Source organism: Natrix helvetica (assembly GCF_964273705.1).
Source record: "Natrix helvetica genome assembly, chromosome: Z".
Taxonomy (NCBI): Eukaryota; Metazoa; Chordata; class Lepidosauria; order Squamata; family Natricidae; genus Natrix; species Natrix helvetica.
The window spans coordinates 137,799,687-137,821,336 of NC_138554.1; the positions used below are offsets into that span (position 1 = coordinate 137,799,687).

Below are 21,650 nucleotides of genomic sequence, written 5' to 3' on the forward strand. Positions count from 1 at the left end.
CTATCTCTCTGCTTCTTCTTCATCATAGCACGGACATCCCACAATTAAATCAAGCCTCATTCAGTGGCAGCTGCTGCCTTTCCTTGGCCAGAAGCCCAGTGTGGAAGTGTAGGTGAATTGACCCCGTTTTATTAGCTGTGCCGCAAAAGCCACAAATACAGGCAGTCCTTGACTTACGACCGCAATTGAGCCCAATCTTTCCGCTTGTCCAAGCACGGCAGTAGTTACGTGAGCTTTATCCCATTTTACGACCGTTCTTGGGCCAGTTCTTAAATGAATCCCTGCAGTAACATGAACCTGAGATCCTGGTCACCCAAGGGGATCACGTGACCCCCCCGGGGCACTGCGACCGTCATAAATACGAGTCAGTTGCCAAGCATCCGAATTCTGATCACCTGACCACGGGGATGCTGCAACAGTTGTAAGTGTGAAAAATGATCTTAAGTCGCTTTTTTCAGCGCTGTTGTAACTTCTGATGGTCACTAAACGGATGGTTGTAAGTCGAGGACTGCCTGTAATAGGAGGAGATATTGCCATGCGTGCCCTAAAGGTAAACTTTGATCAATTCAAGAATAAAATCCCCTTTGAAGTGAGATCAACTCACTTCTGGTCTTTGTAGAAAGATTCATACCATTTTCTTGGTCTGCCTTGAACTGATTTTCTTCTACTTCTTAGCCTAACCTACATATCTAATAATTCTTGCGGCCTCCTTGCCAAATTCTGCACCTACCTCGACTTACGACCACAATCGAGCAGGCCAAGATTTCCATTACCAAGTGAGACACTTGTTCAGTGAGTCCTGTTCCATTTTACGACCTTTTTTTTTTTTGCCAAAGTTCTGAAGATAATTGCTGCAGCTCCGTAGGGAGTTAGTATCCAATCCTCTCCTTGGAAAATGAAATATTTTGGGAAATATTAAGAGGGCAGAATATTTCTCCTAAAAAGGGAGGCAGAAACTCTCTCTCACACACGCACACCTTTGTCAAAGGGCCATTAAGGCCTGAGTCAGTCTATTCTACATAACAAAGATCTACTCCCTTCAGGCAGAGCCATAGTAGGAGTTGCCCAAAGCCCTTTCATAACATCATCACCCAGCAAGGCTCAGCCAAGCCTGGGACTCAGGACAGCCTATAGAGTTGCCCCTGCATAGCTCCATGGGAGTCTGACAACCAATCAGAATACAAGTGTAGGAAGTTAGCACCCACCCGTCTCCTAGAAAAATGAAATATCCTGGGAAATATTGAAAAGACAGAATATTATATTCCCCTGGATCAGAAATGGAGAAATGTGTTTTTAGGCAGGAAACAGGCTCACTCTTAATAGCCCCCTCCATTAGGGGCCCCTGAGCTAGTTTACTCTACATAACAAAGATGGGGTTAGCCTTCTACAGAAACTAACCACATGGCATCTAGGAACTCAACCAAACTTGGACTCAAAACACAGACTAGAAAGTTGCCCCTGCATGGCCCCATGGGAGTCTGACAACCAATCAGAATACAGGATCAAGATCAAAGGCCAGAGAGGGCATAAAACTAGGGACTTTCAGCATCTCAGCCAGAATTCTGGGAGTTGAAACCCACAAGTCTTAAAGGTTCCCAAGTTTGGACACCCCTGGTTTAAACCCCAACTGTGATTACTTTTATCTGCATTCCCGGTTTCCTTTCAGGAAAACTCGACTTCTCAGCCAAGCAACAACAACAACAACGTTGTGTATTCTGGCAACGGGTTTTCTCCGCACGCTGCAAAAGCTGATTCATTTTGACAAGGAAACTCAGGTTCATCATTTATTTATAGCAAGCGCAGCCCCGCTGCTGTACCAATGCTAGGTTTCAATAAGAACGCACAGCAGTAAAGGAACACACAACCGTGTGCTTCTTAACCTTCGCAGTTGTTAGATCGATGGACTTCAATTCCCAGAATTCCCCCAGCCAGCCCTCAATCCTGAACCTCTCATGGCTCTCATTTGCATAAAGGGCTGTGCCTTCCTCGGATTGGCTAGGAAATACAAGTAAAGCAGGAAGGAGGGGAGGAGCCTCCCGACCCCGCCTCTAATTCTTAGAGGAGATTGATGAGAACTTGGAAATAGAGGATCTGGATTCCAGAACTGATGGTCCTCAATTTATGACTGGTTGCTTAGTTATCTCCCCAGAGTACTGATGAACTGGTACTGATGGGAGGGGCATGACCTGGCTGGGTAACATCATCAGTGGTAGAAGCTCCCTTCTTGAACTGATGACGTTACCTAGTTGGGTTATGAAACGTCTGCAAGAAGCAAACTCAGAGACAAACAAGGACATCACAATCTTCCTCCTCCTCTTCCTCATTCCCTTCTAGCCCTGATGTTGTTACCTCGTTGGGCCATGAAACGTCTGCAAGAAAACCCCCAAGCGGAAAGACCACCAAGGACGCCTCCTCCTCACTCCCCCCCAACCCCACATTAAAACCCAGAGCTTCACATATTCTCTTCTATGGGCATCCCCCCCATCCTCCTCCTCCCTTCCGTGTTCGAATAAAGCCAGACGTCCGTGCCACACCAGTTGGCCGCCGAGCCGTTTACTCCCCTGCAGATGCCCAGCAGAGTGAAGTTATTAACTACGCAACCTTCAACCAATTAGACCTAGATGGTTGTGTAATTGTTTTAACGGATGCTTCCCCAGCCCGCATCGCTCGGCTGGGAAGGAAACACAAAGACGTCCAAGCATCATTAAAAAGCTTCGTTAAAGAAACCAGATTTTGGGTGGGGGGTGGGGGGCATCGGATTGTGCCCATCTGCGGCCCAGGGACTTGCGAGTGGACACAAAAAGACACACACAGAGACACACATTTACACAAAAGGGAACAAAACGCCCACACGCAACTTGGAAACAAAACCCAGGCCCCGTTTCCGAAAACTTCCTCCAACTTCAGGTTATGCCTCCACTGAAAACTATTCACCAGCAACTGATTCGTACTTATGACGGCTACAGTGTCCCGGGGTCACAGGATCCCCTTTGGCGAATGTCTGACCAGCGAAGTCAATGGGGAAGCCAGATTCACTTGGCGTATAGGAGAATAACTTAATTTCAGGGATTCACTTAACAACGGTGGCAAGAAAGGTCGTAAAATGGGACAAACCCATTGAACAAATGTTTCGGGCTCCATTATGGTCGTAAGTCGAGGACTACCTGCAGGCTCCATCCCCACCGAGCCTTCTCCATTGAGGACAAATGGATTTTTGCAGTAAATGTTGGGCTCAAATATGGTCGTAAGCTGAGGACTGCCTGTAGGGAATTTTACTTTTTTTTTAAAGTACAACAGTCCATTTGTTTAAAGTCACAACTGCACTGAAAACGTCCTTGCTTTACAACTGTCACAGCACCTCGAGATGACAATTTGGGCACTTGACAAATAGCCAGACAAGCACACTCAATGGGAGAAGCTGGGTTCATTTAACGACCACTTAATTAAAACCTCTGCAATCCACTTAACAACCTTGGCAAAAGACAGGTCATACAATTTGGTGTGACACTTAACCACCATCTGGCTTAGCCCCAGAAACTCTGCTCCCAATTTTGGTCATAAACCGAGGACAAGCTGAAAGTGCTTGGCTAACTATTATAGCTGAGCCCAAAACTTCAGCTGCTGAGATGTTTGTTAAGGGACCTGAGACATTTGCCCCATTTTAGGACCTGTCTTGCCACAGTTGTTAAGTGAATCAATGGAGAAGCGAGTCACACTCTCATTGATGAGTTGGGTGTGACTCACTTAACAACCCCGTGCTTAGCAATGGAAATTTCTGATCTTGATTGAGGTCATAGGTCAAGGACTAGTATAGGTCCATTTGCCTTCAATGCAGAAGACCCTGTGGAATGGAGGTTGCAGCTTGTCCTTGAATAACGACCACAACCAAAATTTCTGTTGCTAAGCGAGCTAAGTAAATTTTGCTCTTTTTTACGACCTTCCTTGGCACAGTTGTGAAGTGAATCATTCCAATTGTTAAGTTAGTAACATCGTTGTTAAGTTCCTCATTGACTCAGCTTGCCCAAAGGTCACAAAAGGGATCACACGACCCCAGGACACTGCAACCGTCGTAAATGTGAGTCAGTTGACAAGTGTCTAAATTTTACACTGGGATGCTGTAACGATTGTACAATGAATGCAGATTTGTGAATTAATTGACCGTACTTTTTCTTCGCACGCACGCACACACACACACAAACTTACAAAGTGACGCTGTCAAAACTCCTCCACCAACCAGTTAAAACCTTTCCAAATAAATTCTACTGGACAAAAAATTGGAAATTCAGTTAGTCCTTGACTTACAACCGTTCACTTAGTGACCGTTCAACGGTGCTGAAAAAAAGGCGACTTACGACCATTGTTCACAGCTAGGATGGTTATAGCATTCCCACGGTCACATGATCAAAATTTAGACACTTGGCAACTGACTCATATTTATGACGGTTGCTGTGTCCCGGGGTCATTTTATCCCCTTTTGCGACCTTCTGACAGGCAAAGTCAATTGGGGGGGGGGGGAAGCCAGATTCACTGAACAACCGTGTGACTAACTTAACAGCTGCAATGACTCACTTAACAACTGCGGCAAGAAAGGTCGTAAAATGGGATGAAACTCACTGAACAAATGTTTCACTAAGCAACATAAATCTGGGGTTCCATTGTGGTCGTAGGTTGAGGACTACCTGCAGTCTCCATCCCCACGGAGCCTTCCCCATTGAAGGCAAATAGACTTAAACTAGTCCTCGACATACGACTGGAATTTCCATTGCTGAGCAAGGCAATTGTTAAGGGAGTCACATTCAATTTTACAACCTTTCCCCCCCCCCCCCCCCCGATTGTTAAGCAAATCACTGCCGTATCTTGAGTGAATCATGCAGTCCTTAAGTGAATCGGGTTTCCCTGTTGACTTTGCTTGTCAGAAAGTTGCAAAATGGAATCACATCTCTCTCTCACACACACACACGCGCACCAGGATGCTGTGACTGTCATAAACACAGGCTGCCCACATTTTGACCCCATAGGCATGCTGCAACCGTTGTAACCAGAGGTCGTATTCAGCTAGTTCGCACCGGTTTGTCTGAACCTGTTGCGGAAATCGCGGGTGGGCCTGCCCTGGCTCTATGCGCTCCTATTTAGGCACGTTTCAATCCGCACACATGCATGCAAGCCACATGTGCAGTCAAAGCATATGCACAGAAGGTCGAGTGCATGCGTGGATATGCACGCACTCACATTTGCGAACCAGTAGGGAAAGTAAGGGACGCGGTGGCTCAGTGGCTGAGATGCTGAGCTTGTCGATCAGAAAGGTCGGCAGTTCAGCGGTTCGAATGCCTAGCACTGCGTAACGGGGTGAGCTCCTGTGAGTTGTCCCAGCTTCTGCCAAACTAGCAGTTCAAAAGCATGTACAAAATGCAAGTAGAAAAATAGGGACCACCTTTGGTGGGAAGGGAACAGCGTTCTGTGCACCTTCGGTGTTTAGTCATGTCGGCCACATGACCACGGAGACGTCTTCGGACAGTGCTGGCTCTTTGGCTTTGAAACAGAGATGAGCACCGCCCCCTAGAGTCAGGAACGACTAGCATATATGTGCGAGGGGAACCTTTACCTTTTGACCTGTAGAGAAAGTAAGTGAATAATACCCCTGCTTGCAACCATAATCATAATCATAAATACGAGTCCGTTGCCAAGTGTCTAGATGCTGCAACGGTCGTAAGAGTGAAAAGTGGCTGTATGTCGCTTTTTCCAGTGCCGTCGCTCACTAAATAAACGGTCATAACTGGAGGACTCCCTATAGGTGGTGGAAATCAGCTCAGGGCAGGGCTGTGGTCCTGCAGGATCAGGAATTCTGGCCAGCTTGCGGCTTCAAAGACATGAAACATTAGCGTTTTGAGACCCGCACATTTCCCCTCCGCCCCTCCTCCTGACTTCCTTTGTTGTTGTTTGTACAACTCCGGCCCGACAAACTGAATACAGATGGAGGGCATTGAAATGCACACAGAGTCCTCTGTTTAATTCCCCCGGCTGGCACTCGATTGGGCGAGCACAAAGGCCAAAAGAGACATTATGTTCCAAAATGGATGGGAAAAAAAAAGAAAATATGGGGACGGTGGGTGGGGGGGGGGCGTGGGGGGGGGCGTATGGGGTGGGGTGTTTGGGGCCGCTTTTCCAGTGTATTTATACTAAAAATACAATCCCGGCAGCTTTCCGGCCTTGGGAAACCAGCGTGAGAAAAACAGTGCCCGGTGGCATCTGTGCGGGAACGCAAAGGACGTCTGTGAGTGTTGACTATAAAAAGATTGTGAAGACACAAGGAGGGAACTGCAGAATTGCAAATGGTGGTTGGTGCCAATCTCTTTCTTTCTCTCTCTTTCTCCCTCCCTCTCTCTCTCTCCCTGTCTCTCCCCCTCCCTCTTTCTCTCTCTCTCCATCCCTCTCTTTCTCTCCCTCCCCCCCTCTCTTTCTCTCTCCTCCTCTTTCCCCCTCCCTCTCTCTCTCCCACCCTCCCTCTTTCTCTTTCTCCGTCTCTTTCTCTCCCCCTCCTTCCCTCTTTCTCTCTCTCTTCCTCCCTCCCCCCTCCCTCTTTCTCTCTCTCTCCATCCCCCTCTTTCTCTCCCTCCCTCTCTCTCTTTCTCTCTCCTCCTCTCTTTCTCTCTCTCTCTTCCCCCCTCCCACCCTCCCTCTTTCTCTCTCCCTCTCTTTCTCTCCCCCTCCTTCCCTCTTTCTCTCTCTCTCTTCCTCCCTCCCCCTCCCTCTTTCTCTCTCTCTCCATCCCTCTCTCTTTCTCTCCCTCCCCCCCTCTCTCTTTCTCTCTCCTCCTCTCTTTCTCTCTCTCTCTTCCCCTCTCCCACCCTCTCTCTTTCTCTCTCCTCCTCTCTTTCTCTCCACCTCCTTCCCTCTTTTTCTCTCTCTCTCTCTCTTCCTCCCTCCCCCTCCTCAGGCAAAGAAATACCGGACTTACAACCAAGCCCAACATTTCTGTTTTTAAGTGAGACGTTTCTTAAGAGAGCTTTACCCCCGTTTTAGGGACGTGGTGGCTCTGTGGCTAAGACACTGAGCTTGTCGATCAGAAAGGTTGGCAGTTCGGTGGTTCGAATCCCTAGCACCGCGTAACCGAGTGAGCTCCCGTGACTTGTCCCAGCTTCTGCCAACCTAGCAGTTTGAAAGCAGGTAAAAAATGCAAGTAGAAAAACAGGAACCACCTTTGGTGGGAAGGGAACAGCGTTTCTTGCACCTTTGGCATTTAGTCGTGTCGGCCACATGACCACAGAGACGTCTTCGGACAACGGCTTTGAAATGGAGATGAGCCCGCCCCCTAGAGCCAGGAACGATTAGCACATACATGTGAGGGGAACCTTTCCCTTTTTACCTTTAGCCCCGTTTTACTACTTTTCTGGCTGTAGTCATTGGAGTTGTTAAGTTAGTAAGGGAATCTAGCTTCCCCATTGGTTTTGCTTGTCCGAAGGTCGTAAAAAGTGATCACATGACACAGCCGTGGTCATAAAATAGGAACCAGTTGCCAAGCGTCTGAATTTTGATCACCTGATCATGGGGAATACTGCGAAGGTCGTAAGTGTGAAAAACAGTCATTTTTCAGTTTCTGTTGTAACTTTGAACAGTCACCAAGCAAACGGTTGTAAGTTGAGGACTACCTGTACAGATAGTCCTCGACGTACGGCCACAACAAAAGTGCAATATTTCCGTTGCTAAGTGGGACATTCGTTAAGTGAATATTACGAACCTTCCTTGCCACAGTCGTTAAGCGAATCATTGCAGTTAGGCACGCCGTTGTTAAGCAGATTTGGTTTCCCCATGAGCAAAAGGCAAAAGGTCGCAAAAGGGGAACATGTGAGTCTCCGTCACAAATGTGAGACATTTTGATCACATACCCATAGGGATGGCAGGTTGTGTGATAAATGTTTGTGTTGCTGTATTCAGTGCCGTTGTAACTTTAAACCATCACTAAATGAACTGTTGTTAATTGAGGACTACCTGTCTCTGGCATCTGGTGAATTCTCAAGTGATGGGCAGCGCCTAAAAACGAGATAACAACGCCTGCAAGTAATAATTCTCCGGGTATCCTTGTTATACGGCCACAATTTATTTTTATGGGAGGTCCTCAACATACAACCGGTAAGTTTAGTCAACGGCAGTGAAAAAAGTGACTTACAACCATTTTTCACACTTATGACCATTGCAGCGTTTCCCAGGGCCACATGATCAAAATTTAGATGCTTGGAAACTTGTTTATGTTAGGTATGAATCATGGCTTGTGACCAAAACTGAACCCAAATTTTCTGTTGTTAAGCAGGACACCTGATGGGTGAATTTTGCCCCATTTTGCGACGTTTCTTTGCCACGGTTGTTGAGTGAACCACTGTGGTTGTTAAGTTAGTCACACGGTTGTTAAAGGAATCTGGATTCCCCCTTTCACTTTGCTTGTCAGGCAGTCACAATTAGGGACCACATGAACCCAGGACACTGCAACCGTCATAAATCTCCCTCCCCCTCCCTCCCCTCCCTTCCCCTTTTTCCTTCCCCTCCCTCCCTCCCTTGCCTTCTTCCTTCCTTCCCCCCCTTCCTCCTTCTTCCCCCTCCTTCCAGTTCCCCTTTCCTCCCTCCTTCCCCCTCCCTCCCTTCCCATCCCCTCCTTCCTTCCTCCTTCCTTCCTTCCTCCTGTTCCTTCCTTCCTTCCTTCCTCCTTTCCTTCCTTTCTTCCCCCCTTCTTCTCCTCCCTCTGGTTCCCCTTCCCCTCCCTCCCTCCCTTGCCTTCTTCCTGCCTTTCTTCCCTCCCTTCCTCCTTCTTCCCTCTCCTTCCAGTTCCCCTTTCCCTCCCTCCTTCCCTCCCTTTCTATCCCTTCCTTCCTCCTGTTCCTTCCTTTCTTCCCCCCTGCTTCCCCCTCTTTCTGGTTCCCCTTCCCCTCCCTCCCTCCCTTTCCATTCCTTCCTCCTGTTCCTTCCTTTCTTCCCTCTCCCTCTGGTTCCCTTCCCCTCCCTCCCTCCTCCCTCCCTTCCTATCCCTCCCTCCCTTCCTCCTTCCTTCCCTCCTCCTGTTCCTTCCTTTCTTCCCCCCTTCTTCCCCCTCCCTCTGGTTCCCCTTCCCCTCCCTCCCTCCCTCCCCATCCCTTCCTTCCTTCCTCCTTCCTTCCTTTCTCCCCCCCTTCTTCCCCCTCCCTCTGGTTCCCCTTCCTCTTCTTCCCTTCCTCTCCCTCCCTCCTTCAAGGCCTTCTCAACAGCATTATGATCCCTGGGCAAAGCAGAGTCCTGGGGCCTCTATGACAACTACTCACAGGAACAAAAATGTAAATGGTCGATAAAATTAAACCTATATTTATTTTATTGGTCCTTCCAACAAAATCGGTCTTGAAACCTTAAAAACATGCTGTGCAGCAACAACTAATCAACATGATAAACATTTGAGCAATGCACAAGGCTTGAAAAAAAATGCAATAATGCTCAGTAACCCATACAGTTGCTGGGTTTATATGATACAAAGTCCATTGAAGGGCTAACCTACACAGATGATGTATGGGCCCCTATGCTCCTGGGGCCCACAGGCAAATGCCCATCACCAGGCCCATGCATTAAGACAGCCCTGCTCGCTCCTTCCTTCCTTCCTTCCTTCCTTCCTTCCTTCCTTCCTTCCTTCCTTCTTTTTCTTTCTTTCTTTCCTTCCTTCCTTCCTTCCACTTGAGTGAACCACAATTCCCATCATCCCTAGCCAGGGCCTTCCCCACACCCCCTCCATCCAAGTCTGACCTCACTAGAGGTCATTCATTGGCACCATGGAAGGTCTGCTTAATTGCTGGATCCCCATCCTGTTAGTTTATCCACAATGCCCTTCGGACGTCTGGCTGCAAGGCATTGTGGGGGATTTTGTTTTCCAGCTGCCCCGGAGTTGGAGGCACGGATCCTGATGATAAAGCCCACCACGGCTTCGTTGATAAAGCCCAGCCAGTTTTGGTCTAAACATTTAGATAAGCCTCTGCCAGCAACTCCAAGTAGGAAGCAAATCCAATTTAGCCATCATAGTTAATAACATTAGAAAAACAGTCTGAAGTCAGCTGGCCATACGAGTTTGGGTGTTCTGCTTTTCTCTCTGGCCTGGGATGTCCCCAGATCCCTAGCTCAGTCTTTTCCTTCCCTCCTTCCCTCCCTCCCTCCCTCCTTCCTTCTTTTCTCCCTCTCCTTACTCCCTCCCTCCTTCCTTTCTTCCTCCCTTCTTTTCTCCTTCTCCTCCCTCCCTTCCTTCCTTTTCTCCCTCCTTCTGTCCTCTTTCCCATCTTGTTTCCCATCTTTATTATTTCTAATAATAAGCCTTCCTCTTCCTGTTTTTCCCACAACAATAACCCTGTCAGGTGGGTTAGGCTGAGAGATACGGACTGGACCAAAGTCCTCCAACCAATTTTCATGCCTAAGGTAAGATTGGAACTCACCATCTCCTGATGATTGGCCGAAGGTTTCATGCCTAAAGTGGGACTAGAATTCAGAGTTTTCTGGTTTCATCCATCCATCCATCTGCCTCACTGCCTATGCATCCATCTACCCATCCATCCTTCCTTCCTTTCTTCCTTCCATCCATCCATCTGTCCTTCCTTCTATCCATCCATCTGTCCATCCATCCATCCATCCATCCATCCATCCATCCATCCATCTATCTGTCCATCCATCCATCTGTCCATCCATCCATCTGTCCTTCCATCCATCTGTCCATCCATCCATCCGTCCTTCCATCCATCAGTCCTTCCATCCATCCATCCATCCATCCATCCATCCATTCATCCATCCATCTGTCCTTCCATCCATCCGTCCTTCCATCCATCCATCTGTCTTTCCTTCCATCCATCCATCCATCCATCCATCCGTCCGTCCGTCTCTTCATCCATCCATCCATCCATCCAAAAAGTGAAGCTCGTAAAACAAACGCACTCCCTCAGTCCCAAAATGAGATCAGATAATTGCAATTTACAAAATCTGGAGAGAAATGCCCCCTGGGGGGGCGGGGGGGGGGGGACTCCAGGAAGGCCACCCTCTTTGCTGAAGTAAATACTGCCTGGAAATGGTCATATTAGATGAAGGAAAATCACCTCCGTAGTTGTTTTTCTGCCATGCAGAAAACTTTTCTGTTAATTTTTTTTCCTCCGATGAAACTTGTTTCCGTATAACCTTCAAAGTCTGCAGATAATGATTATATTTCCCCTGGCCTTAGGTTATTGCCCGGTTCTCCTCTCCTTATCCTACGCTTTCTGGCACTCATCCTTTTTTTACTTATTTTCTTAGCATTGATTTCAAGCTCGCTGGGGAGAAGTACTGAAGCCAGCAATTGAAGGCAGTTTAACCTTGGAAAGGGCAAATGTCCAGGAAAAAAAATCCCACGTTTCCTGGTCTGACCGGTATTGCCTTTGGCCTCATATTAATTCCCCTTTCACAGAACTTACCTTGACCCCCATCCCATCTCCTCATTCTCACCCCAGAGAGCATTTTTGGAGGTCATACAGAATAACAAGAGTTGGAAGGGATCTTGGAGGTCTTCTAGTCCAACCCTCTTCCAACCCTACACCACCTCAGACAAATGGTTGTCCAGTCTCTTCTTAAAAACCTCCAGTGTTGGAGCATTTACAACTTCTGGAGGCAAGTTGTTCCATTAATTAATTGTTCTCACTGTCAGGAAATTTCTCCTTAGTTCTAGGTTACATCCGGTGGTGGGATTCAAATAATTTAACAACCGGTTCGCTGCCCTAATGATTTATTCCAACAAACAGTTCCCCAAACTTTCCAGAAACTTAACAACCACTTCTCCTGAAGTGGTGTAAACTGGCTGAATTACACTATTAGTTACATCTCTTTTAATTGGTTTCACCCATTGCTTCTTGTTCTACCCTCAGGTGCCTTGGAGAATAGTTTGACTCCCTCTTCTTTGTGGCAACCCCTGAGATATTGGAACAATGCTATCATGTCTCCCCTAGTCCTTCTTTCTATTAAACTAGACATACCCAGTTCCTGCAACCGTTCTTCATATGTTTTAGCCTCCAGTCCCCTAATCCTCTTTGTTGCTCTTCTCTGCACTCTTTCTAGAGTCTCCACATCTTTTCTACATCGTGGCGACCAGAACTGAATGCAGTATTCCAAGTGTGGCCTTACCAAGGCATTATAAAGTGGCATTAACACTTCACGTGATCTTGATTCTATCCCTCTGTTGATGCAGCCTAGGACTGCGTTGGCTTTTTTGGCAGCTGCTGCACACGGCTGGCTCAAGTGATCCTTTTTGTAGTTACTGCTATTGTCAGGTACCACCTATTATATGCAGCTAATTCTCAATTTACAACGCTTCATTTAGTGACTGTTTGAAATTACAGGTGCACCCCCCCCCAAAAAAAAGTGTGTGATGATCTTTTTCACACTTACAACCATTGCAACATCCCTGTAGTTATGTGATCAAAATTTGGATTTTTTTCTCCCCAACTGGTTCATATTTCTTTTGTTTTGTTAATCTTCTGAGAAGCCGTCAATGGAGAAGCCAGATTCATTTAGCAATCAAAATGTTACTAGCTTAATAACTGCAGTGGTTCACTTAATAACTGCTGTAACTTCAAAAAGTCACTAAATGAACTGTTGTAAGTCTTTTAACAGATTAACAGAGTTGGAAGTGACCTTGTGGGTCATCTAGTCCAACCCCCAGCTCAAGCAGGAGACCCTGTATCATTTCTGACAGATTGCAATCCAGTCTCTTCTTGAAAGCTTCCAAGGATGAAGCTCCCATCGCATCTAAATGCAACTTCTGTCCCATTCATTGATTGTTCTCGTCAGAAAGTTCCTCCTTATTTCCAGGTTGAATCTCTCCTTGATCAGTTTCCATCCATTATTCCTTGTCTGGTCTTCAGGTGCTTTGGGAAACAGCTTGACCCCCTCCTCTCTGGGGCAGCCCCTCAAATATTGGAAGACTGCTATCCTGTCTCCCCTGGTCCTTTTCTTCACTAGACTAGCCAGGCCCAGTTCCTGCAACCGTTCTTCATATGTTTTAGCCTCCAGGTCTTTGATCACCTTAGATAGATTCAGATTAAGAGAGTTGGAAGGGACTTTGTCGGCCATCCAGTCCAACTCCCTGCCCAGGCAAGAGACCCTACACCACTTCTGACAGATGGCAGTCCATTCTCTTCTTGAAAGCCACCAGGGATGAAGCTCCCACAGCTCCCACAGCATCGCTCCTTCCGTGTACAACTGAAGACCCACCTCTTTCAACTATCTGGCCTGGCTCAACCGTAATTTTTTCGTACCCCTCCTGACTGTCTGTTTTTAACATTTTGAATTTGGATTGTATATGGGGTTTTATAATTAGGGTATTTTAATGGTTTTTAATTGTCTATGTATTGTATCTGTTAACCTCCTCCGTACATGTGTGTCTTTGTATTTATGTATGTCATGGGTTTATGTAAATGTTATATGTTTTTTACTCCATTGTACGCCGCCCCGAGTCCTATTCGGAAAGGGAGCGGCTAATAAATTTAAATTGATTGATTGATTGATCTGAAGTCAACTTCTGTTCCTTTGGTTGATTGTCCTCACTGTCAGAAAATTCCTCCTTATTTCCAGGTTGAATCTCTCCTCGTTCAATTTCCATCCATTATTCCTTGCCTGACCTTCAGGTGCCTCAGAGAATAGCTTGACCCCCTCCTCTCTGTGGCAGCCCCTCAAATATTGGAAGACTGCTATCATGTCTCCCTTGGTCCTTCTCTTCACTAGACTAGCCATGCCCAGTTCCTGCAACCGTTCATTGTATGCTTTAATCTCCAGTCCTCTCATCATCTTAGTTGTTCTTCTCTGCACTTTTTCTAGAGTCTCAACATCTGCTTTTTTTATAGTGTGGTGACCAAAGCTGGATGCAGTTCTCTAGGTGTGGTCTTACTATGGCTTTATAGAGTGGTATTAATACCTCACTTGACCTTGATTGTATCCCTCTATTAATGCAATTTAGGATTGCATTGGCTTTTTTGGCTGCCGCTGCACACGGCTGGCTCATATTTAGCTAGTTGTCCACTAAAGTCGTCCACTAAAGTTGTAAGTCGAGGATTTACGTGTATTATCTTTGCTTTCTTTTGCCATTGTTTATTGTTACTATTATTTTGCTTTTTCTTCTTTTCTGGTGGAAAAGTCACCATGCTAGCCAGTATTTCATTCCAACAACCTTCCCCCCCCCAAAAAAAAAAATTGAACAATTCAGAATTCTCTTTCATCTCCCAGGACTGATTGACAACCCTGCCTTAAAAAAACAAAACACCACAATTGAGCCCAACACTTCTTGTGCAAAGTGAAACATTTGCTAAATATGTTTTGCCCCATTTTACAGCCTTCCTTGCCACTGTTGTTAAGTGAATCATTGCAGTTGTTAAGTTAGCAACACGGTTGCTGAATGAATCTGGCTTCCCCCATTGACTTTGTTTGCCAGAAGGTTGCAAAAGGAGATCCCGTGAGGCAGGGACACTGTGACCATCACAAATGTGAGCCAGTTGTGCAAGTTTCTGGATTTTGATGACATGACCTCAAGGATGCTGCAGTGGGTTCTAAGTGTGAGAAATGATCATATCAGGTTTTTTCCCGTGCTGTTGTAACTTCAAATGCTCACCAAATAAACTATTGTAAGTCAAGGACTAATGGGGATGCGGTGGCTCAGTGGCTAGGACGCTGAGCTTGTCCATTGAAATTCAGAGGTTCGAATCCCTAGCGCCGCATAACGGAGTGAGCTCCCGTGACTTGTCCCAGCTTCTGCCAACCTAGCAGTTCGAAAGCATGTAATAAAATGCAAGTAGAAAAACAGGGACCACCTTTGGTGGGAAGGTAACAGCGTTCCGTGAGCCTTCGGTGTTTAGTCATGCTGGCCACATGACCACGGAGACATCTTCGGACAGCGCTGGCTCTTTGGCTTTGAAACGGAGATGAGCACCGCCCCCTAGAGTCTGGAACGACTAGCACAGGAACCTTTACCTTTAAGCCAAGGACTACCTATATGAGCTACTCAGGTGCGTGCCAAGAAAGAGTCGTCTATATAACAACAAGGGTGTAAAAAGGCAGAATTTTGCAGAAATGATTTGATTCATTCCCTTAAATTAATCCACGCGCAGACAGATGGTTAGCAGCTGCCTCTTCCTTCGCCGCCTCCTGCGTTTTTGATGCCTTGCAGAGCTGCTGCAACACACTAGAATAGTGTGTTGCGAACATGGAAACGGGCAGAATCAAGGCTGGATTAAATCTCCATGAAACGGAGAAGAAAAACCTTCACTGGAGTCCATCTCAACTCTCAATGGACGTCCCTGCGACGTTTTTGGCCTCCCAGCATTCCTTGAGGGCAGAGGGCTTTCAAAATTGAGACGCTTGGCAACTGGCATGTACTTAGGACGGATTCAGTGTTCCCGGGGGGGTGGGGTGTTTGTCACGTGATCCCCTATTGTGACCTTCTGACAAGGAAAGTCCATGAGGAAGACAGCTTCGCTTAACAACCAGATTAGCGGCTTAACGATTGAAGGGATTCCCTTGACAAACGTGGCAAGAAAAGTTGTAAAATGGGGCGAAACTCACTTCACAATTCTCTTGCTTTGCAATGGAAAATCTCAACAGTGGCTGAAAATCAAGGAGTAGATGATCATTTGGCCTTGAGTGGAAAACTTAAGGACCTCAGCCTCCTTATCTTTGCTGTGATTTTTTTTCTTTCTTTCTTTCCTTCCTTCCTGATTTCTTTCTCGTTTCTTTTTTCCTTCCCTCATTTCCTCCCTTCCTTCCCCCATTTTTTCTTTCTTTCCTTCTTTTTTCTTCCTTCCTTCCTTTTCTTCCTTCTTTTCTTCCTTCCTTCCTTTTTCCTTCCTTCCTACCTTCTTCCCTCCCTCTCCCTTCCTTCCTTTCTACCTTCTTCCCTCCCTCTCCCTTCCTTCCTTTCTTCCTTCCATACTGATTATCTCACCTAGAGGCAACTCTGGCCTGCTTAAAAATATTAAAAACCAGTAAAATATTGCACTATAAACAACAGCAATTGGCAACAAAGTATTATTATAATATGATATATGGTATGATATCATATCATATCATATTATCACTTGAACCTCATTGGCATTGACAAAATCCCCATCAGTCAATTGCAAAAAGCAGCTTTTCTTGAAATCTGCTACCAATCTGTCGCGAGATTTTCAGCACCATCAAACATCCACATCTTCCTGCCCCAGGACCTTGGGAAGGGCTCCAGAGGTGGACAAAAATGCCAAACGTAATCTGAACATCTGGCTGACTTTGCAACTAGTCAATATAAACTATAAACTTTTGCCAGCAAGCCAGCAGGACATCCAAGGGACAGGATCTTTATGGTGCTAGCACCTTGATTAAAGATGCTATTTTCCAAAAGGTAGGTAGTCCTCGACTTACGACCATAATGAGCCCTAAATTTCTCTTGCTAAATGAGACATTTGTCAAGTGACTTTTGCCCCATTTTATGACCTTTCTTGACACATTTGTTAAGTGACATCTTTGTTAATTGAGTGACACAGTCATTAAGTGAATCCATTGACTTTCCTCCTCAGAAGGCCGCAAAGGGGGAATCCCGGGGCAGAGCGGCCGTCATAAACATGAGCCAGTTGCCAAGCCTCTGAATTTTGATCACGTGATCATTGGGGGGGGGGAGGATGCTTCAGGAGTCGTGTGAAAAAACGTCACTTTTTCCAGTGCCGTCGTGACTTTGGACGGTCACTAAATGAACTGTTGTAATCCGAGGACCACCTGTATGGCAGGATTTGAAGACATCCTTATGGATTGTAAGGCCTCCTTCTTGAGCCATGCAAATGATCACAACCTGCAATTTAATGTTTGCTTTAGGTTAGATTGTGGGTCTTGATAATGGCTCATAAATTGATAATAAGATTTTCATTGTATGTGATGGATGCGTATTGTCCCGGAGGTTTGCAAGATGGGATTCCCCACCTCACCCCTTTGGACTGAAGATAAACTTGCTTGCTGAGTTAAACATAATCGCTCCAGGATAGTCCTTGACTTACAACCACAACTGAGCCCAAGCAAGACACTTCTTAAGTGAGTTTTGCCCCGTTTTACAACCTTTCCTGCGTTGGAAGAAAAGTCCGTCCGGGTTCCAATCCAGGAGAAAGATGCTGGAAATAAAATGGAGGAAATGATTGGAAAGGAGGACTCTGTTTATGGATGAGTAGAACCAGCCACAGCCTGCAGTTCTGGGACAGCTGAGCGATGGGTTTGATTGGTTCTGAGATGCTCCAGGGGAGTTGTGCAATGCGATTAGCCTTATGGCTTTTGCTATTCTAATGGTGGTGGGTTAATCCTGTTATGTACTAAAAATCATGTCCTGTTCTTAGAATTTGGGTGAGGGGGAATGTAAATTATTAATCCCACCAGCTGGATCTGAAGGCCTTTTGTTTGTGAAAGCGATTGGCCGGGATTTCTTAATGGGCACAAAATATCCATCTCTAAAGGCGTCTGCTTCTGTTTCACTACGCAGGAAGACTGGGGCTTGCTTTCTGCCTTTAAGAACATCTTTTCCCTAGTTCTCCTTTGAGGAAATATAATATTCTGCCTCTTTCAATATCCCCTGAAATATTTCATACTCTAGGAGGTGTGCGCGCATGCAATCATTTCTTACACTTGTCCTCGTTGTTGGCTTCCCCATTCATCGGGCTTGTAAGAAAGTTGCAAAAGATGACTCTAGCACATCACAACTGCCATAAATATGAACCATTGCCAGCAGTTTGAACCCGAATGGCTCTAGGTTGACTCAGCCTCCCATCCTTCCGAGAGTGGATAAAATGAGGACCCAGATTGTTGGGGACCAATAGGCTGACTCTGTAAACCGCTTAGAGAGGGCTGGAAAAGCCCTGTGAAGCGGTATATAAGTCCGATTGCTTTTGCCAAGCCTCTGGATTTTGGGTCACATCACCATGGGGATGTTGCAAAGTGTAAATTATTATTATCATCATCATCATCATCATCATCATCATCATCATCATCATCATCATCATTATTATTATTATTACATTTAAAACAGTTAAAAATTGACAAAATCACCATCAGTCAAATGCAAAAGGCCGCACTGCTTGGATCTGCACACATATTACGAAAATACGTTACGACGTCCTAGGCCCCTGGGTGGGGCCCGACTAGTAATGGTCACTAAGCAAATCATTGTAAGTTAAGGACCTCCTGTACCATTTTATATTCTCATATTCAAATTTTAATTTAACAAATAACAATTTTAATTGAACAAATGAATTTAATTAATAATCAAATGCATTTAACAAAATTTAATTTGCCGCGACCCTTTAATACAATTCCTCATGTTGTGGTGAACCCCAACCATAAAATTGGTGTCTCTCTTCGTAAGACCATCGAAAATACATGTTTTACGATGGGCTTAGGTACCCCTGTGAAAGGGTTGTTCGACCCCAAAGGGGTCCCGACCCACAGGTTGAGAACCACTGGTCTAGAAACATAGAGGCCTCATATGAAAGCATGTGTAAATAAATCCAGTATCAGTCAAAGCATCCTTTCCCAAGTCACAAAATACAAATTTTAGATGGCTTTATTTCCTTTCGATGATTAGGCATTTGTATGAAAAACAGATCTTGAAATAACAATGCTTTTAAGAGTGTGTTGGTGTGTCTGAATGTATTTGCGTGCAACGATACACTGCAGTTGTGGTTTTTTTTCAAGAGCAAGATTGTTCAAACGCACCAACTTTAAGAGGCAAGGACTTCAAGTCCCAGAATTCCCCAGGCATTTATATTATTATGCTCAGTGGAAGCTAACACTAAAGGAATAGCAACCGGATTATCAGCAGCCTTGGGTAATTAAAAGAGTAAGACTAGAACCTCCAGTGCCAGGTGCAGTCTATGAAGAAGAGAGTTGTCTTAAGTTTAAAATAAGTCTTCCTCAACCTTGGGAACTTGGACATGCTGGCTGGGGAATTCTGAGAGTCAATGTCCGTACACATCTTCAAGGTTGAGAAATACAGGTTAAAGCCTCCAGCTCCAGAGGAAGTCTATCTGCAACAATTTACCCCTGCCACTGCCCTGCATCCTTTTGATTATGATAACCCACAGTGAGACTGTGGATGCCAAAGATGGAAGACTGGGATTACTTATTGTATGTTAACCCCAAATGTATGTTTGGACCACAACAACAACAACAACAATCTTGTGAGGTGGGCTAAACTGAAAAAGGGCCAAAGAACCAAAGATATCCATCTGCCTTTCATGGAAGAACTTGAACTCAGGGACAAGATCTTGTTCATGATTCCTTTAGGGGCCGTCCTGTTTGATTCGCTCCCCGCTTTCCTTCTTCAGCTTTACTCCCCACGCGGCTAGTCCTCAACGTCCCGTCTCCTCTGCTCGGCTCCGCCTCCGAAGAGCCACCGAAGGTTCGGTTGAAAGAAGCACTCGGGGGAGGGAGGGAGGGAGGCCACACCTCTCGCCTTTCCCCATTGGGTCTGGCGCGCCGGCTCCGTCAATCGATTGGCTGCCGACTCCGCCCAGCGCCTGCCCATCCCTTTCTCTCGCCCTCCTCCCCGCCCCTCAGGAGGAGGGAGGGAGACGGGAAAACCTGGGGAATTTTTCTGCAGGACGCGCCGGATCGGGATCACACTCGCTCCGGTGGCTGGCCAGGTTCTCACGACGCTGTTTCGGATGCGAATCTTTCCTCTTTTCCTCCTCTGTATCCGGATTAGAGCTTTTTCCAAAGGACGGAGCCGGCTCTGCCTGGCAGTAGCATCCTCCCCATTATCATATTTTCTCTCTGTCTCCTTTTTAAAAGATTTTTTTTAAAAAAAACCCGGGCTCCCTTTCTTCCCATCACTACGTCCCTCTGTGATGCCTTCCCGGCCGGGAGAAATTTGCCTAGGGTCGTGGGACAGCTGCCTAGCCCACCTTTCAAGGCGCTAGGCAGCATTGAGGACATGACCCTTAGGTTTTTCTATGATTGGTTATTGTTTCAAGAGAAAGGAAAATAGCTTTCTCCTCCCGTGGACTTCAGCACCCAAAACCCCCGTTTGTTTGTTTTTTCTCTCTCCTCCTTTCGCTACTGCCTCGATCGGGTCTTTAGCGCAAGCTTCCCTTTTGGGTTTAAAAAAAAGATTTTTCGGGGTGCCCCCCTCCCCATTTTTGGAAAAGAAATCCCCGCCTTCCCAGATCGACTTGCGCCCCACTGATTTCACCTTCCTGAAGGTTGAAGCCGGCGGCCAGATCCCGCGCGTGGCGTGGCCAGGAGGATCTCCGGGACTGCAATGGTAAGACCCCTCCCCATCTTTAAACCCCCCTCCCCTTAATCCGCCACTTCTGCAGGCTAAGTGCAGGGGAGCCTTGGACGCGGGTGGAGGCGATCCGGAGAAAACGGGGTGTGCCACAGTTTGGATAGGGAACAAAAGGGGGGTAGCTGAAAAAGAGAGGGGGGGGCGAAGGGGGGGTCGCAAGTCGCTCGGTGGTGCAGCGGGGACCTTGGCGTGAAGCCGGCGGGGGTTTCTTCTGTGGCGTGGAATTCTTCTGCGGGGATTGCCCGCCCGCGGGAGAAGCACAAGATTCACCTTCCCGCAGCGCGAAAGAAACGGCTGAGAGTCTCGCTCTGGGTCTCTCCTTGTCTTTTTCTCTCTCTCTCCATCATTCTCTCCCTTTCCCCCTTCTCTCTCCATCTCTCTCACCTCTGCCTATCCGTCTACCTCTCTCTCTCTTCTCTCTATCCATTCTCTCTCTTTTCTCATCTATCTTCATTCTTCCCCTTCTCATCCTTCTATATAATTATTTCTCCTATCATCCATCCATCTATCTATCTATCTATCTATCTATCTATCTATCTATCTATCTATCTATCTATCTATCTATCTATCTATCTATCTATCTCTATCTCTTCATCAGCTATCTATTATCTATCTATCTCTTCTATCCATCCATCCATTTTTCTATCTTCTATCCCTCTCTCTTCTATCTATCCATTATCTCCATCTCTCCTCTAGCCTTCTTTCTCTCTCTCTCTCTCTCTCTCTCTCTCTCTGTCTACATCTATCTATCTATCTATCTATCTATCTATCTATCTATCTATCATTTCATCATGCATGCGTTGGGGTGAATACACGAGAGGAGAAATGGGTGGAAAGAGGGAGGGAGGGAACACCTCTGAATTTGCACGACCCGTTGTGTGTTGGTATGTACCTCACGTCTGCTATCGGCTCAACATAGCTGGTGAATAGTCGTCCCCCCCCCCCCGCACCCACCCAGCCCCAGCCCCTCTTCACACTGATTCTCCGCAGATACCCCAATCCACAAAGCCATTTAGCTGAGACCTGGCAGACTCACAACTCAGGGTGTGTATGCAAGTGATTGTGTGAAAGGGGAGTCCAGACCGGTTCAAATGAATACAAGGGATTCACCGCTAGATTAAAACGGGAGTCCAGTCACCTTCTGTGTCTCATTGGCTGCGTTCACACAACACTCCCATCTCCCGGTTGCTGAATTAACCTGCTTTCTCAGTTTGCAGGAGGCACTGAGATAATAAACCAGTGTCTTGTCACTGCTGGCCAAAAACAACACACGTTGAGGGCAGCTCAGATTATTTTGCAAGCATTTACCTAACCTGATTAATAAACCTTGTCAGGTTGTGTGAATTATGCA

The 21,650-nt window shown here is 46.4% G+C and overlaps 1 protein-coding gene across 7 annotated transcripts in view; it reads left to right on the forward strand.

The window, feature by feature from the left end:
• The first annotated feature begins 20,004 nt into the window (after positions 1–20,004).
• Positions 20,005–21,650, forward strand: part of LOC309401172 (pituitary adenylate cyclase-activating polypeptide type I receptor-like) — a 105,888-nt gene continuing 104,242 nt past the window's right edge. For all 7 annotated transcript variants that reach the window (XM_081970217.1, XM_081970219.1, XM_081970218.1 and 4 more), the window contains exon 1: positions 20,005–20,275. The gene's annotated coding sequence lies outside the window, so the exon portion shown is untranslated. The remainder of the gene's footprint in view (positions 20,276–21,650) is intronic.